The sequence below is a fragment of the Canis lupus genome (assembly GCF_048164855.1).
Source record: "Canis lupus baileyi chromosome 16 unlocalized genomic scaffold, mCanLup2.hap1 SUPER_16_unloc_3, whole genome shotgun sequence".
NCBI lineage: Eukaryota > Metazoa > Chordata > Mammalia > Carnivora > Canidae > Canis > Canis lupus.
The window spans coordinates 901,543-921,614 of record NW_027326430.1 but is presented as its reverse complement, the minus strand read 5'-3'; the positions used below and the strand labels follow the sequence as shown (position 1 = coordinate 921,614).

The following is a 20,072-nucleotide window of genomic DNA, read 5'->3' as shown; positions in this document are numbered from 1 at the left end:
TGGAAGGAAGAGAAAGAGTGCTTCCCAAGGGTCAAGTGAAGATAGTATGTCAAGGAGGAGGGAATGGCCACCCTTGTCAGAGTCTGTTGGATGGCCACATATCACGAGATGAAGAATTAGTGGATGGATTTACATCTGTGAAGGTCATTGGTGACCTTGGAAAGAGCTATGTCAGTGGGGCAGTGCTCTAGGTGAAAGAGGAGTCATAGGAAACATTTGGAAGAAATTTGCTATAAAGTGAGATGTAGAAGAGGAAAAGTAAGTCTCCTTTTACCCTTCTAGGTTTTTGGCTAAGACCTTTTGTAATAAAAGATGGACTAACAAGAGAAAAACCAACAGAAGTTTAATAGCATGTAAATCTCTTGTATATACGAGGAAGATACCCAGAAAAACTGAGTAATTTCCAAAAAGTGGTCTAAGCCACTATCTTCAATATCATCTCCAGCTAAAGACAAAAGGTAAGAGGGGGGTGGTTGGGAGGAGGATGGAATATAGGAGGTTATCAGGAAAAGCATGGTGAACAATATTAAAGATGTTTGTAAACTTAATTCTTTGTCTTCTCCATTGATAAGTTTCTAGAGATTTAGTCATTCTTCTCTTCCAGGTACAGAGAGAGACATTCTTACAAATGGGACTTCCCTTAGAAATGTAAATGTCTTTTACAAAAGGATGCCCCTCCCCACGAGCTCTCACATGCATGGGCACGTGTTCTCTCACTTTCTCACTCTAAAATAAATAAATATTTTTTAAAAGAAAGAAAGAACAGAAACAATTGTTGGAACTATGTCTTGATTTAGGAGAGAAGAGGATGGAAATTGAAGAAGCTGCCCTTCCACAGAAGCACTGAATCAATCCCCTTCTTATTAGCAAGAATGAAGCAGAGCATTTATCCACAAAAACAAAGAAGGGGTCAAAAGTGGCCGTAGATACCATTGCCTTGCTCTTATTAAATACATTATCTGTAGTATAGCTAGTATTAGTATATTAGTGAGAACCACAAAAGATGTTTATGTATGCTGTTAATACTAAAAGATTTATATTCTCTTACATCTTAAAAACTGATTTTGAATGTATTTAATATTGTCTTTGTCAATAAATGTACAAAGATGCTTGTATTTGAAATAAATAAAAATATATTAGGGAATAATTCTAAAATGTAATTAATATTGGTAGGGGTTTTATAACCAAACTCAAAGGGTTTACCCCTTGGGGTGCATCAAATTGAAGGCAACACATGGAAGTATTGAAAGCAAGTAACTTTTTATCACTTGTTGCAAGTAAGGAGACAAAGAGCTTTCAAAACACCATCTCCTCATTGGGTTAGTACAGGAAACTTTTAATTCAGGGCATCGGGAGTGCTTCAGGAGGTGGGAGCAGGGAGCTTGCAGATGCACTTGTTGGTTCGATTGCACGTACTTAGCATGTCAACATGTTGTGCATACATGGTATGTTAAAAAAAAATGGCAGAAAACCCCACCCGTAGGAGGGGCTCTTAGTATTATAATCACCTAAAAGTAACTTTGGGTCAGCTCAAGGGGGCTTCAGAGTAGACCCTCAGCTCCCATCTGGCTCAAACTGGCTCACATAAGGGGCTCCCAGGTGAGACACCCAGTTGGGCTTCTCCTTGGCTTGAACTGCTGGTTCTACAAAACAAAACACATTCCTTATTCCTTGATTAACTTCCCATTGCATCCGAGCTCTCAGTGTCATCATAGGAGTTTAGAGACCATAATTGTGGAAAGTTGTGTGTATGCGGTAGGTGGGGCGGTGGAATGGTTAAAGTTAAGCATTAGAAGATTTAAAGGTTAAGATGTTAACATTGAAAAGTTAAGAAAATCAATTCAGAGTCTAAAGACCTGTTAAAGACTTTAATTTTTTTCTTATCCAGAATGGTGAGGCATCAGAGAATTTGAAGAAATGGAACAAAAGGGTCCATTCCATCTAAGTTTCAAAAAACTTTCTCTCGTGGAGAAAAGTTATGAGGCTTTTACTGTAATAGCAAGAGAGGAGAGAAAGAGATGGAAAGAGACACACAGAGAGAGGATGATGATAAGGACCTGAATTTGAGAAATAATAGTAACATTTGGGGAGGAAAGGACAGATTGAAGAAGCCTGAGAGATGGTGGTGGTATTTATTGAGATAAACCCTAAAGGGTCAGTAAGAGAATAATTTGTCAGGAAGCCCTGGAAGAGGTGGGGGAGAGGGAAATGATTCATTTATTTTTGGATACATCCAATTCCAAATTCCTGTGGCCAACCCCAGTTGGTCTATCCAGCAGGCAGTTTTTGGAGTGTACATCTGGAGCCCAGAAAGGCATTCTAAGTATTGAAATGTTGGATTCATTAGTTTAACCTGAAATATTGCATTCCGACCCTGTCCTACCATTGGTATATACCCTCCTGTTCATGCTTTTTTGTACTTAGACTACTTATATATGTCCATAAATAATAACAGTGTTCTGGTTTTTTAAAAAAATAGCTTGCATAAGTGGTACCAAGATGTGTTTACACTCACTGTTATGCTGATACATTGATCCAGTTCAGAGGTTGGCAAACAATGGCCCAGGGGCCAAAATCTGATCCACCACCTGTTTTTGTGCAGCCTTCAAACTGAAAAAGTTTTTTTTTTTCAAATGAACATTTGCAATCAATTTGATGATATGAAACATTAACTTTGAACCTCAACTAGATGAAATTTTACCCCATAAAGGGAGTCCTATTTTTCTCATTAGTAGACTTGTATTACAAAATAAAATAAAGTAGTACCTAATTTTTACTACTATATTTTGAATTAAAAAAAAAAAAAACAACCACCCACATGGAAATTTTTTCTGGAACTACATAAGTACCTATATAATACCCTCAACTGATAGCTTGGCTTGTAAGATCTAAAAAAGTAAACTTGATCAAGGGAATTCATTAATATTGACAATTGATGCTTTTCCATTTTATAAGTACATGATTATTTATGTATCCATTAATTAATAAACTACATTTCATTGTTTTGTATTTTTTGCTATTAGAAACAATGCTTCAGAACTATCTTTATGTGTGTTCTTTTACACATGAATGACACTTTATCTATGTATGAACTTAAATGTGGTTTTGTTGGCTTAGAGGGTATGTGTACCTTCATCTTTTTTATATATTGCCTATTCATTACACAAAGTGCTCTGACAGTTTACATCCCAATCAGTGGTGGGAGAATTTCTCACCAATAACTTAACCAATACTTGTTAATTTCTTAAACTTTATATAATGTAATTAATATAATTTCATATTTGAACTATGAATTGCTTAAAAACATGTCTTGTAGTTTCTAAAATCTATTTTTAAATCTATCAATCTCTTTCTATTGTATGGACTTTTTTATTAAAAAGTTGATCTAACGGAAACTGACATGCAGATATTTACAACATAGTATATAGTCAATTTGTATCAACGTTCCATGTGTTCTTGAGAAGAATTTGTATTTTATAAATGCATTCTGTTCTTTCTATAAGCAATTAAAGCAATCACTTCTCGGCCTTTTGGCTGAGATCAAGTGTAGTACAGGCAACCAAACCAATCATTTATAATGTTGAACTCTATCATCTACTTTTTATTTTAAGATTTTATTTATTTATTTGAGAGAGAGAGATTTGAGTGAGAGAGCACATGAGCAGGTGGTAGGGGGAGGGGACCGGGGAGAAGCAGAGAGAGAAGGAGAAGCCCACATGCCATTGAGCAGAGAGCCCAATGCGGGCTCCATCCCAGCATCCCAAGATCATGAGCTGAGGCAATGCAGACGCTTAACTGACTGAGCCACTAATGACCCTATCATCTACATTTGCCTGATTTATTGAATTACTCTTACAGAAAGGCATGCATTATTGCAAATTAAATTTCTCTTTGACCTGTTATCAATGATTGCTTTATATATTTGGGCCTGTATTGTTAGATACATATAGATTTAATTTTGTTTTGTGTTCCTAGTAAATGGCTCCTTCATCATTAAGTCATGACTCTCCTTTTACCCAAAAATCTACTTTCCAATATTGATAATGATGTATCAGCATTCATTTGCTTGCTATTTCCAGTTATATTTTTCTCCATATCTTTATTTTCTATCTTCCAATAACAGGATATTTTTTAAAAAATCTCTCAAAGCACTAGGTCATTTTATTTTTCCAGTTTTAAAATTAGTTCTTTCACAGAAGACTGTATTTTGTTGGCAGGTAATGTACTTGCTGATATACTTGCAGATCTTTAAACCATCATATTGTGCATTCTCTATTTACCATACCTTTTTTTTGCCTCTCTTTTATTCTTTTCTTAACTTTTATCTATGTAAGCCCATTTTACTCCCTTAATTCTTTTGAATGTGCTCATTTTATTCTTAATTGCCTACTCTTAAGTTTAAAAATAATTAATAGACTTTATTTTTAGTTCAGTTTTAGATTCATAGAATAATTGAGTAGATTGTATGTAGAGTCCCATATATAACACACCTCCAGCCTTATTATACAGTTTTATTTTTAAAATTTTGCACCAGTGTAACAGTTTTATTACAGTTAATGAACCAATATTGGTACAGTGTCATTTACTATAATCCATAGTCTGCATCAAGTTTCACTCTTTGTTTTGTAGAGTTCTATGGATTTTGACAGATGCATAATGATAGGTATGCGCCATTACATTTTCATACAGAATGGGTTTACCTGTGCTTCACTTATTCATTCCTTTCCTCCCTTCCCCGGAATCCCTTGCAACCACTGATCTTCTCACTGTTTCCATCATTTTGCCCTTTCCAAATTGTCATGTATTTGGAATCCTCTATTATGTAGCCTACCCAAAGTGGCTTCTTTCACTTAGCAATATGCATTTAAGCTTCCTCCATGTGTTTCTGTAGCTCAATCGTTTTTTTGTTTTGTTTTGTTTTTTTGTTTTTGTTTTTGTTTTGATAATGAATGCTCTGCTGTATAGCTAGCTGTGCCAGTTTGTTTATCCATTCACCTACTGGGTTGCTTCCAGTTTAGGACAATTACAAATAAATATTTGTATGCAGCCTTTTGTGTGGACATGAGTTTTCAACTCATTTCGGTAAATACCAAGGAGTGTGATGCTGCATCATAGAGTGAATATGTTTGGTTTTACAAGATGCCACCAAACTGTCTTCCAAAGTGTCCTCACTATTTTCATTCTCTCCAGAGAGAATGGGCATTGCTGTTGCTCTGCATTATCTGCAGCATTGGATGCTGTTAGTTTTTTAGATTTTAGCTATTCTAATAGGTATGTAGTAGTGGTATCTCATTTTTATTTTAATTTACGATTCCCTAATGATATATGATATTGATAATATTTATTTTTTATTAATAGACTATATTTTTAAAATAAACTATTTTATTAACAGGTATAATTTTAATTTCTCATGGGAGAATTTTTCCCTTACCAGTCCAGACAGACAGCAAATTTCCTGTCCCAACGTGTGCTAGTGGATTAACTTTTGCCTGTTTCCATTTCATAGGGGTTACATTCCTCACAGTCATTTGGGTTGTACAGGAGTCTCAGAATCAACTTTTGCTCAGTGGTTTCAAATCCATATTTTCTACCTGGTAGTGGGCCATAGGATTCCAGATAGCCATGATGCTGCTGTAACCCTGGCATATGTGATTCCTCTTTTTTATTTTTATTTTTTGGTTTGGTATCCCCTCCTAGTTCCCCGAATTTGGCTTTTCCATTCATTCTCTCATTCCTAACTATCTGTTAAGTAAGGCATCATCTAGGGGCACCTGGGTGGCTCAGTTGTTTAGGCCTCTGCCTTCAGCTCAGGTCATGGTCTCAACGTCCTAGAATCAAGCCCCACGTCAGGCTTCCCACTGGGTGCTCTGTGGAGCTTGCTCTCCCTCTACCTCCCCCTGTTTGTTTTCTCTCTCTCTCTCTCTCTCTCTCATCTCTCTCTGTCAAATAAGTAAAAAAATAAGGCATCATTTAAACACAGCCTCTCACTTTATGGGCTAGAAGCTTAATAGTTTACAAAATTACTGAGATAATAGAATTTTATAATGAGGATACGTGAATATTTTTCTTTATTTACATTAGGAAAAAAAATTTAAATAAAAAAGCTAAGTTACCATCTTAAGAAATAGAAAAGAGAAGAGCAAAGTAAAACCAAAGAAGCAGAAGGAAGGAAATAATGAAGAAGAGATGGTGGGTTTTTTTTTTTTTTCACATTTTAAAACAGAAAAATAACAGAAAAATCAGTAAAAAGAAAGGCTGAATTTAAAAAAATTAATAAATTTTATAAAACAGTAAGAAGGCTCCAGTTGTGAACTAGGAAGGAGGTTCTCACCAGATCATCATCATGCCGACACCTTGACCTTGGACTTACTAGCTAAAGTCAGAATTAAGGAAAATAAATTTGTTGTTTAGAAACTACCCAGCTGCCTCTTTCACATCAGCCTAAAAAAATACTATAGCTATTAAATAAATTGAATCCATAGCTAAAATCATCCAATAAAGAAAACTTTAGGCCCCATTGATTTCACTAGCAAATTCTCCCAAATATTAAGAAATAACACAAACACTATGCAGTATCTTTCAGTAGATGAGAAAGGAGGGAACACTCTACAACATATTTTATGATGCCAACATTACCTTGATAGCAAAACCAGATAAAAACATTAAAAGGCAGAAAGACCATAAATCAATATACTCATGAACATAGATGAAATAATCTCAATAAAACACCACCGATTGAATTCAGTATATGTAAAATGTATAATTCTATCAAATAAAATTTATCTTAGGAATACAAAGCCAGTTCAACATTCAAAAATCAATCAGTGTCATCTATCATATCAGCAGAATAAAAGTAAAACCAAAAAAAAAAAAAAAGGTAATTACCTTAATGGATGTGAAAAAGCATTTGATAAGGCTTAACAGATTCATTTATAATAAAAACTCTCAGCAATCTAGGGATAGGAAAAGATTTCCTGAACATGAAAAAGGGCATCCACAGGGAGAAAGAGCTTAAGCTATTATTACACTCAGTTGTGAAAACCTGGATGCTTTCTCCCTAAAATTGGGTACAAGATAAGGATGCACTTGCTTCCTACTCCTATTCATCACTATACTGGAAATCCTGGCCAATGAAATAACACACGAAAAAGAAATAAAAGGAATACAAATTTTAAAAGGAAGAAATGAAACTCTCTTTTCACAGTTAATACCATCTACATAGAAAATCTCAAGGATTAGTTCAAATTAAACCACCAAGAGCTATGACTACATAACTATTACAATGGTAAGAAACAAAAACAAACACAAACACCTGACGTTGCCAAGTGCAATGAGGACAGAGAGTAATTGGAATTCTTATGCATTGCTGGTGCGGGTGCAAAATTATATGGCAAAACATTTTGGCAACTTCTAATAAACTTAAACATACACTTACCATCGGATTCAGTAATCTTGCTTCTAAGTATTTAATCAAAAGAAATGAAAATTTATGGTCATTCAAAAACCTATATATGGATGGTTTTAATAGCTTTACTCAGAATCACCAAAAACTGGGAACAACCTGAATGTCTTTCAACACATGAATGAATCAACAAGCTGAGGAACATCCACACAATGGAATATTACTCAGTAATGAAAAAGAATGAACTTCTCAAGTGGAATGGCATGGATGAATCTCAAATGCATATATTATGTAGTCTTAAAAAGCTGAATATTACTGATTGCATTTAAAAGTTTTTCTATAAAAAGCAAAACTAAACAGAGAAGATATTAGTAGTTGCAAGGGGTTGAGTAGAGAAGGACTGACTACATAAGAGTAGCATCAGGGAATTTTTTTATATCATGGAGGCATATTTACTGTTTTCCATGGCAATTACATGATTTTAAAATTTTTGTAGAACTACATACTAAAAGAGTAAATTTTATTGTACATAAATTTTAAAATAAAATAATGACATGAATCTTGATTATCATATCATACTGTATCTTTTTCTTATTAAAAATAAATACTCACTACATATGTAGCTGGATTTTGTAATTAACTTTCCCACCTTCCTGTGGAAGTTCCAATACTAGTCACTGGCTGAGTTAAGAATTAGAGAGATGATCTGATTTGCAATCATCATTTTCATGTTCTAAATAAACTAATTTATATTTCCAAAATTTTTTCCTAAGATGGATGACTCCAGTAATTCTTCACCTCCCTCATTCCATTTCCAGTAACACTAATAACTTGGGTTTTCCTAAATTGGCCCCACCCTAAGGCAAAGACAACCTCTTGTGGGGATCAGCTTCTTGGTGAGAATAGGATGTTTCCACCCACCACTGTATATTGACACTTGCTATGCTTCTAGCCATAAATCACTTGATGACATCACATTGTTGCTATAAATCCATGAACAAATAAGCTATCCTTCCATTAGGGAACATAAAATGGTCCATTTTCAGACTCAGTCTGCATACTGTTTATGGGTTGCTTGCTGCTTTCAGGGTTTTTACAAGAGAACATCCACTGTTTCTTTCTGGCGCTACTCCAGAGAGCAATGTTAACATTGCCCATTTTCCAAGATATTTGGTGGGAACACTGCATAACAGAGCCACATTTTCCATCAGGGACCTGCACCATATTTTAGTCTCTATTTTCCCAGACAAATTAAACCCACTGTTTTATGAGGTTCTTCAAACGGGCTACACAGTAGCTCATTTTATTAAGTATGGATACTGCCACTCAGAAAACCAATCATATGATAACAGAGCCTAGAGCTTACAGATCGTAGAACATATTAATTACTACCTCAGTGTCTGACTCTAAATTACTTACCTTCCTTAAGGAAAGTTGGGCAATGGGCTAGTGTATGACATTGGAATGGAAAGCACCATGAGCTCAGGTTATCTGCTGAGGTGGGGAGGGGTGGAACAGTATGGGATCACTAAGCACTGAGCATCAAGAAGGGAGTACATTTTTACACCGCTCATTCCTTCATTTCTTTATTTGAGCCAAAAAATGAAGCTCCAGTATCAACACTCAATTCTATAATTTTCCTTCATGTTTTTAAAGTCAGCAATTTAGTTTGAGATTTCAACCCAAAAGTAAGTCGTAGTAACAATGAATAAGTGGTAAAGAGATTCCTCAGTTTAGCTCAAAGAAAGAGATAATAGATAGATGATACATAGCTGAAGCTACATGCATATACACTTATAGAAATGTGTATCCATTTATAATTATATGTAATTTATAGAAATATATACATATTTATAGAAACACAAGGATTCAAAGTTTTGAATTGTTACTGACTAGCCCATTCAGTTATTATTGTTAGATTATCCAAGCCAATCCCTGGTTTTTGTTTCTTTTATTTTTTGACTCTTTGTCATCAAAATTGAATTACTTAGGTTCAACAGGTTTGGGATGGTTCCTTGGTTATTTCTATGATTCCTGGTTCTTTTGCTTAACAAATAGCAATTAGAGTAACACTCAATAAGATAGGCTAAATTCATTTATGCTATGACAGGCACTGTAGTGAGGGTTGCCTATGTTTTATCATTTTAAAACTACTACAACTCTATGGGGCATGCGCTGTTATTATTCCCACCTTGTAGATTAGAAAAATAAGCATCAGAATATTGAACACTTACCCAAAGTTGTCCAACTTGTTAAAGAGGATCCTGATTTTTGAATGCATGTCTAAATGACTCCAGGGAACATTCTCTTAGAAATAACATAACCCTGACCCAATTATTAGTAATTTAAATAAGACAAGTGAGTATGTTGCTATTTGGTAAATAAAGGACCTTACTAGGAAAGAGAGAGATAACTATCGTGAACCACTTAGAGAATATAATAAAAGCTATATATAGACCATCTCCCTCCAAAACCATCCATAAATATACTCAAAATATTTTTCATAATTCTGCCCACTGATTTGAGATGTTCAAAAAGAAACCTAACAATAAGGCCATTTAAAATCTGTATTTGTCTATTCCTTTCTTAAACCAATAGGATATGTATATATGAAATTTATTATGATAAGGAATTGGTTGTCTGCTGTTTTGCTGTCTGCAGTCTGCAATCTGGACATTCAGGAAAGCCAGCGGTATGGTTCTGGTCTGAGTCCAATGGCCTGAGAACCTGAGAAGCAGACCGTGTAAGTCCTAGTCTGTGTATAAAAGACTGATGTCCCTGCTCCAGAAGACAGGCAGGAAGAAAAAAGGAATGAATTCTTCCTTCCTCTACCTTTTACACTATTCAGGCCCTCACTGGATTGGGTAACACCCACCCACAATGGGGAGAGCATTTACCTTTACTGAGTCCTCTGACTCAAAGGCTACCTCATTTGTAGCACCCTCACAGGAACAACCAAAAATAATTTTTATTTAGATACCTGAGCTTCCTCTGATCCAGTCAGGTTGACAGATAAACTGAACTAACACACCCTTATGTCTCAAGTGATTTTGCATTTTTGTTGGTTTTATTTGTTTACAGTAGTTTCAAGGCAATTTGGGATCATGAAGAGATATAAAAGGTGGCCAATACAAAATGCAAAGTCCAGGCTTCATTGTCAGATCAGCCTAAATTTAAATTTATCTTTCTGGGGCACCTGGCTGGCTCAGTCGGTAAGGTGTCTGACTCTTTAATTTCAGATCAGGTCATGATCTCAGGGTCATGAGATCAAGCCCAGGTCAGGCTCCATGCAGGGCCTGCTTGAGACTCTCCTTCTCTCTCTGCCCACCCCCTAATTTTCTCTCTCAAATAAATAAATCAAGTCTTTAAAAAAAATTTATCTTTCTGATCTTCTTACTATGGGAATGTGAGCAAGTTATTTAAATTCCCAAGATTCCATTTCCCCATATATAAAGAGAGGATTAACTTCATAGATTTTTATTAGGTTTTAAAGAAGATATATTTGAAACCCAGCAAATTCTTTGGTACATACTATAGGGACTCGATATCTAGAAGTAGTTACTGTTAGTCCAAAGTTCAGTGTGGCATAGTACATGTGTGCACATGTATGGTGGTGGTGGTGATATGTGTTTGTGTTGGGGTGGGTGGGGGCTTCTCCCTTTCCAAATAATTGAGTTAGAACTACATTGTTTGTTCCACAAAAATACTCTACCCCAACCAGGAGCAAAAAAAAAATTTTTTTTTAATAAAATAAAGAAAGCCCTATACAATTAAAAACCAAAAAATTGGCAAGATGGACCTGATCTGCAAGGAGAAATGTTTTGCTCATGAAGTAAAATTTGAAGAAAAGAAGAAGTGTGTGGCAGAAACAAGTGAAAAACTGAATTCACAAAATGTCCTTATATTCAATATCAAATAGTCCATTAAACTAACAACAAGAGCAGCAAAAAGATGTACAGAGAGGAGCAGCTGACCAAGAGCACTCAGCTGTGCTGGTCACAGCAAATAGAGATCAGGAGACTCATAGGTGACAGCAGCAAGTGGAAATCCCTGGGAGATACAGCAAGAACTAGATGATGACATGGGATTTTCCCTTCCTGAGGTCTCTGTCTCAGAATTCCCAACTCAACTTGATGCAGAAAAAAATTATAACCATGCTTTTCTTTTATGCTTTCCATGTGGATAGAGTTCCAAAATCACATCATGGCAATGATACCACTAATGCCTTGATTCAAATGAAGAATCTTCGAAAGGCAAAGATCACTCAACATTTTATCACCACATTCACTCCAAATAGGTATATTTCTGGGGCTCCAGGAAAACCGTCCTGTATCTGGCTTTAAATGAAGATTTAATTGCGACCAGGAACTCATCTCAAGTGTCCATCTTTAAATTAAGATTGAAGTCATTGCCTTCTGAGGGTTGTTTTCAATTTTTGTGGGCAGAAGTGACTGGTCAGAGTACTGGAGAAATTGGAATGTCTGCTGGTAGTTCATCAAATAGTTGCCAGCCTAAATATGACCCAAATTGTGTTTTCTTATTGAGGCTTCATTTGGGCCTAAGTCTTGTTCCAAGACCCTGGTCTTTCGACAGGAAAGCTCTAGATGCCAAGTATCAGCAAGGAAACATAATTATTACTAAAATTGAAGCAGGTACTATGAAATCTTTTCATTTCAATTTGGAAATATAAGATGAAGAGTTTAATATTAACTCAATCAGTCAGTTTAAATTAGGTCACAGTGTATTACAGTTAATAGCATTAAGATCACTAATACAGCTCCTTGAAAAACAAGCAAAGTATTATAGTTAGTCCAAGTAGACATATTCTACAACGATTTGATTATATTTATATGTTTTCTTGCAAACTCCAGTGGTATTTCTCAAGATTTTTTAGGTGTCAACATATGGTTTCAATTTCTCTGAAATATATAGCATAGCTTGTTCTCAGAGCAAATGCTGCCAAACAGGACTTGTAAATGTATCTTGAGGTAAAACTTAACATCTCGTCCTTTCCTATAGGGCTCCTTGACTAATGGCTGCATAACCACCTCAGATGGAAAATCACACCATTACCCAAACGAGGTTTTCTCAACTGAAAAGGGAAATGCATTTCCCTTTCTTATGTCTACTAATCTATACTATCACACAAGTTTGGCCATCGAGAAGATAAAAATATAGGCATGTTTAGCTACTTCATAGTTGCCAGTGATGATCAATTTTGTAACAACTCAAACTAAAGGGATTGGGCTACACCATCAGTAAAGCAGAATATTTTCCGTAGAAGGCATCTTTAAATGATTCTGAAAATTCCCTGGTCTGCTGTTGCTCCAAACACAGAAAGAGGAAAATTTTTTTAAAGGGCTATATTTGATGTCTAATAAAAATATTGCCAGAAATTGTGATAACTCTCTATTTCCTGATGGAGCAAATATTTGTATAGAATTGTTTAATTTTAAGGTACATTTCAAATTCACTATTTGTGCACTTAATACACATTCAAAAGTTTTCTGTTTATCTTGTGTGTGTGTGTATGCATAGATATGTGTATATATGTATAAAACGTGTGTATTTGTCTGTTTTTTTAAATACAACTCAGGGATGTAAATTTACAAATTCAGTTTGACATGTGTATGTTTTGTCTATACTATAACCCGAATCCAAGTAGTGTATGAATCCACTTTTATTTTTAACACCTCATAGACATTTCCCTATGTTATAAATTCTCAGGGAACATGGAGTTGGGTGGTTTCATTGGCTTTGCACAGCGTTCATCCCTGTCGAATATGTGTGTATCCACTGCTGATAAAGATGCAACATGGCTCATATACAGAAAATATTTCAAACTTTCGTTTTTATATTTGGGTAACAAGATGACAAAATTGGTGAGAAAAGGAAGGATTTTTGTCTCTGAAATTGTCTCCTAAGTTCCAAATGATTATCTTGAAGTCATAAACAATCCAGCAGTCCATTAAACCGTATCTCTCAATTACTCACGATTTCCATGCTTGGCCACCTTCACACTATTACTGTTTTGTCTCATACCAAAGATGTTTATAAAATATGTATAAAGAAACAGACTAAATAGAACAGGACAATGGTGTGCTTCAGTGAGAACAGAGCATGTTCGGTGCATTTCCCTCAGCAACATTGGGAACATGTTGTAGGAAGATTAAGACTCCAATTACTTTTGTGAGTTTAATACTTTCTTTCTTTTGATTGTAAAAAATAAAAGAGATTATATGTAATAATGTTTAAAAATACATATAAAGGAAGACAATAAAATGAAAACTTGCCTAAGCCACTGCAGAGATGTGTAACCACTTGTGTTTCTGTCATCTTAAAATAAAAAATAGGCCTATAACCTACAGAATTTCCTTAAAATATAAAGATGGCTCAGACCCCCTAAATTTCTTAGAGGTCCTGGTACCTTGTCTCTGATGCTTCCCTTGAGCAATAGCTCACATTTATTATGAATGGCCTTTTGGTGGCTGGATTTTGGGGCAGTGCTACAAAGGGACTTCAGGCCTCCCCAAATCTTTCCTGTTATTAGTAACTGATTCCTCTGGGATAACATTTAATTTATCCTCTAAACTGAAAATATTTTGAAGGGTTAGATAACCAGTCAAAATTAACAAACTAGGACTCACAGTATGTAGTGCATAATTGTATGGTGTTGGTTCCAGAGAATAGTCATAGGGAGAAAGGCATTTGATGGAAGTTGGGTTGAGGTGGACAAGGGTGAGGACTATTAGGAACAGGTGCCTTTCTATTATTTTTGAGCGAGAGCACCAGAGAGAGATCAAGGTGGGGAAGGGGAAAGGGAGAAGCGTGGAGGGAGAGGGAGAAGGAGAATCTCCAGCAGCTTCCATGCTCAGCACGGATCCCTATAGGAGCTCAATCTCACAACCCTGAGATCATGATCTGAGCCAAAATCAAGAGTTGGTTGCTTAACCAAATGAACCATCCAGGTGCCCCAGGAACAGGTGCTTTTAAGAGCAAATCTATTGGGCACATGTGCTTCCTTCCACAACTCAGAAGCACAGATTTATAGCTCTTTCTGACATTTAAGAAGCAATTGTTATTCTAAAGAAGCTGCACTTTGCTGGGTTAGCCACCCAGGTGCTGGAGCTGCGCTAGAATTCCGATTCTCTCACTTCACAGCTGTGTGCCCTGGGCACATTTACCAAACCTTGTCTGTGTTTTCATCTGTGAAATGGGAATTATCATCCCTAGTGGCATATGACTATCAAGAGGAGTCCATGAGGCAATTAATGGGGACTCTTATGGAAGTGTCTGGGATATAGGAAGCGCTGCCTAAGTATTGGCTCTTGAGAATGCAACTCTATCTAGAGGGAGATGGATGAACGCAAGGAGGCCTTGCCCTTGAAGAGCTCACGTCCAAAGCATGGATCTGGTCCGTCTCATCTGCTAACTTCAACTAAGAATTCTGAGGTTTTAATTCAAGTTCAGAGAAAAAAGGAGCACCTGGTGTGCAGAAGAGGGTATTATCATCGTATCGCGCATTTTCATGACTTTCCTACTAAGATGAAGGAAAAACAAAATCAACATTTTCATGAGTTATTTTTACAACCTAATGATCTCCCTTAAAACATAAGTGCATGGCCTAATGTAACGTAATACTCTTTCATTCATAAAGTTTATGTATTTGAGTTACTTGCAGTGAACATTCATACAACAATTTGTTTCATTTTTGACATATTTTCTACCCTCAAACCACTGTGTTCTTCCATTTCATAAAAAGGAATAGAGAAATCATAAAGAAGACATAAGAAAAAAAGAAACAATAATTAAGAAGTGATGATTGTATTTTGGAAGAAGGACCAGCTTTTGTTAGATGCATCTGTTTCTTACTTGGCTCCCTAAAGTTCTGTTCATCACGTATTTCGCTGCAAAAGTACTTGGCTTTATAATGATTTGAAAGCCTGTTTCTGTTTGCTTCAATCTGCCACAAGCAAACGGAGGCAAACAAATGCTTGGTAAATGAAGAATGATCAAAATGGCCTAATACATCAGCCTAGCCAATAACAGATGTCCTCTCTGGATAGCCATTTACAAAATTACTGACAATGCAAATCATGATCAGAAAAACAAATCTGTAAGGTACAATTCTTTTAACTTAAATTAATCATACATAAATCTGTAGAGTTAGCTGGCCTTGAATATATGCCCATATATGCACATCTTTATCAATCTTCATGTACATCTCTGTATTTCATTTCCAAATACGTAAACATCTGCTGGAACTATACCCTTCTCAGTGTACTTGAGTTATAGCAAAAAGCTTGACTTTAGGGGCTTATAAAAAAAAAATCCTCTTTCATAAAAAAAAACAAAACAAAACAAAACAAAACATTGAAAGTGGAAAAATTTTACCACAAAATTAATATTTACATAAATGGATTTTCTCTATATATAACTAAACGGTCACATCAATCATTTGAAACTTAAAATGTATTCTTTAACTCCAACAACTACATTCCTTATTCAAAATTTATAATTTGTAGCTAATTCATTAGCAATATTTCTCCTAGTTGAGCAAAATAATAGAAACATAACATTTACTTTACTCCTAAGATACAGATATTAGAATTAAAATCTGATTTCTAGTAAATGTATTTAATAATTTAAAAGTTATTTTGGGGAAAAATATGTTATATGGGTTTTTAGAGATAAAGTTAACTAGATGTGGTCTTTGGAGCCTTAATTAGAAGGATATAGTTCTGAAATATGTCCCTTGTTTAATGTACCAGAACCAAAGTGTAGAAACACTTTAACAGATTGTCATACAAATTAGCTCCATTTAAAACTGTTTTCATTAATTTCTTCTGATTTTCTAGTTTGTAGACATCCCAAAAGAGCAGAGAAAATCAGGGGACAGAATGTGTGTAATTTCAATCTGAAGTTAAGTACTGTTAATATTAAAGTGCATTTTTTATTTTTTAATAATAAATTTATTTTTATTGGTGTTCAATTTGCCAACATACAGAATAACACCCAGTGCTCATCCCGTCAAGTGCCTCCCTCAGTGCCCGCCACCAAGTCACCCCCATCCCCCGCCCTCCTCCCCTTTCACCACCCCTAGTTCGTTTCCCAGAGTTAGGAGTCTTGCAAGTTCTGTCTCCCTTTCTGATATTTCCTACCCATTTTTAAAAATTTTTATTTATTTATTCATGAGAGACACACACACACACAGAGGCAGAGACACAGGCAGAGAGAGAAGCAGGCTGCATGCAGGGAGCCTGATTTGGGACTAGATTCTGGGTTTCCAGGACCACACCCTGGGCTGAAGGCAGCACTAAACAGCTGAGCCACCCAGGCTGCCCAGCACATTTCTTTTTTAAGTAATTTAGTAATTGTGATTTTACATGATCAACATTACACTGTATATAATTCCCATGATACTTTTATTTCCTTAACTCTGTAATATAAGCAATTTCTTATGTCATCTAAACCAAGAGATGAAAATGAGCTTTGAAAATTGGACTCTAATGGCCATCTAATTCCAATGGTCTGTAATTGGAGTCCGCCAACCTTTTTTATGAAAGACCAGGTAGTCAAGATGTTTGGTATTGAGAACCAGTGGTCTTTTTCCCAACTACTTAGCTCTGCTCTTGCAAGTCCAAAGCAGACTGACTATGGGCAAACAAATGGGTGTGGCTGTTTCCAATACAACTTTATTTATGGTTATTAAATTTTGAATTTCATGGAATATGTACATGTCACAAAACATAATTCTTCTTTTCATGTTTTTTCTCAACCATTTAAAAATGTAAAAACCATCCTTAACTCCTAGGCAAAATAAACAGGAGGCCAGCTGAATTTGGCATCAGATCTTAGTTTGATGATCCCTGGTTTATAGTTCCTTTAACTTACGATATCTCTGAGTCTCTCCTAGGGAAGCTATGATTCTGTTTACCTGTTTTGATTCCATATTGGACCTTTTTATAATATCTGAAAAGAGTGCCAGCAGTTACTTGACTTTTAATGGAAACATTTAACCAACTGAGAGATTTTGTTGTAAGGGCTTCTAGAAATTCATTCTAAACTGGGCATCTCCCACACTCTAAATCCAAGCTGATGTAGAGGAGGAAACATTTTCCTCAACCTTCTTAGGGTTGCTTCCTGGCTGGGTGTGCAAATTAAACTGACAAAGACAGTTTAACATTTTTTTTTAAAAGCATACATATTTATTTAAGTTTTATGTGACCTGGAGCCTCCATAAGGAAATGAAGACCCCAAAGAAACATTAAGACCTGTGCACTTTAAATGCTAGGTGTGATGAGTGGAAGTTCTAGAGAAATACAGGTTAAGGAGTATGAAGTAATGGTAGTAAACTGGGGAAAAGTCAGTGAGGCCTTTTGTTCAAATTCTGCTTGAGATCCCTTTGTTCTCAGAGATAAGGATGCTCCTTTCCTGGGGATATAGGGTGGCACCTCTCTCATGAATGTTTTATGACCTGCTTCAGGACAGAAAAGCAAGCAGGCAAGGAGGTCAGAGTAACCTGCCTGTTTCTGCCATTTTTTCAAACACCTTCAACTTGAAATATTCAATATGCCAAGGTGCCATATTTTGGGGTAGCATGTCCTGAACCCTATCCCGAATTTATGGAACGTTTGAAATAGTTTGCTTTCTTACCAGTGATTGTAATTTGTCATTGTTCTTTCAAATGGTTACTTTCAAAATGATGACAGGTGATTAAAAAAAAAAAAAGATATGCTGCCATTTGTGAGAAATACTTCTTAAGGTGAGAAAAAAGGAAAAATACTAAAAAAAGGAAAGCTACTGTGTGAGAAAAATCAACAAAGGCACCATGAATATGCCTTCCTTTCAAAACATCAGGTCTGAGAGGGCTCCAAAGGAGCGTTCTAACTTGGGAAAGGAGGCCAGAACCTTCTGTAGGGCAGGTGGTGCCTTCCAGGAACAATTTTCTGGAATGGTTGGTCAAGGATGGTCCTATCAGAAGGAAGAATTGTTCCTATGAATTAACAGCCACTGTTTGGGCAATTTGGATTTTATTAAAAAGGATGGGGAAGAGGTGGGGCTACTGTCAGGTGTAAGAGGGGATGAGGAGAAATGATGGGGTTGGGGAGACACGCATAGGGCTATGGTGGAAAATTCACTGTCACACTGCACTAGTGACCTATTACAGAGTACTTAAATTAGAACTATACCTTATAAAGAGGCCATTTGCTAGAGTCTGTATCACGTTTTCTTCTACTTCCACAATGCTAAAAACAGGATTACTGTGTGGGCTTAATTACTATAAGAAAGTTATTGTTAAATTCTCTACTGATTATATTTAACAGGTGGATGCAGTAAATTCAGCCGCAATCAGATCCATGATGCAGAAATGTGTCATTAAAAATCCTCAAATAAGGCGCGGGTTGAGCAATATTCAACAGACCAATTATTTTCCTCAAAGCAATTAAATAACAATAACAATATTAGCTTTTCCTAGAATGAATGATGATCATATGACAGGAACATTATCTTATGACAGAGCATGAGCTAGGTATTATAATCTTTTTTTTTTTAAAGATTGTATTTATTTATTTGACAGAGAGTAGAGCACAAGCAGGAGGAGTGGCAGGGAGAGGGAGGGAAAGAAACATGGGGCTGGATCCCAGGACCCCAGGATCATGACATGAGCTGAAGGCCGAGATTTAGCAAGTGAGCCACGCAGGCACTCCATTATAATCTTGATTTTAAAAATGAAGCTGCCAAAACTTAGAGATTTTAAGCAACATAGATCACATAGCCAATGGAAGTGAGCATCTGAACTCGGGCAGCCTTGTGCCTACCATATCCTTAACTATTAGGCCACAGAGATAAAGACTCGATTATTGACGACGCGGCTTAAAACTAATTACAGATCATTTCTGCAGAATTCATTCTCTGGGGAAATTTTATTTCTAGAAAAATAATTGGCAAAACGACCTACAATAGTGACCGCTTCTCAGTGTATATAAGGACCGCGTTAGTGATTGCACCATGCAATTTCACTGGTCCCTGCAATATGCCCAAAAGTGTAGCATTCAATCTTGTTAGAGAAAATCAGTCCTCAAGAGAAGATTCATGGGCAGAACCCAGTCACTCTTCTTTTTCCTCCAGAATTAAGAGCCAAACTCTAACATGTTCTTTTAGATTTCCTAAAAGGAAGGGGGGAATAATGACCCAGGAGAGCACACTGAGACAACACAATTTGCATATCTTAACAGCCTCCCATGGTGCCCTGCAAATGGAGAACAGTTGAAGGATATAGAGTTCCTTTTACACAGCATAACCAGCGGAAATGACCACTGATGTTAATTTGAAACAGAATGAGACAGCTACACTGAGGTGCCTTGAGGAAGTATACAAAGAGAGCCTTCTCTCTTGCACGAGGTGCTGACATTGGGTGAGTCCATCCTGCGCAGCTGATGGTAGGAAGGGCACATCCTGAAATCTCAACACCTGGATAGAGCTCGGGAGATTTTGAAAGAAAGCTAGACAGACGGTTTCTCATAATGACACTGCAAAAATCCCAAAGGCATCTGCAGCTGGCTCGCTTAGAATCTGAGTTAAAAAAAAAAAAAAAAAAAAGACACAACTTTTTTCTAGAAAGGCTCATTTATCCATGTAAACAAAGTTAAGCTACTTAATAAATCCT

At 36.1% G+C, this 20,072-nt stretch overlaps 1 long non-coding RNA gene and 1 pseudogene across 2 annotated transcripts in view; one reads left to right on the top strand and one right to left on the bottom strand.

Moving 5' to 3' along the window:
- The window catches only part of LOC140629555 (uncharacterized), a 570,920-nt gene that overhangs the window by 2,925 nt on the left and 547,923 nt on the right, over positions 1 to 20,072 (bottom strand). The window lies entirely within an intron of this gene.
- Positions 3,515 to 3,642, top strand: LOC140629576 (U2 spliceosomal RNA; annotated as a pseudogene).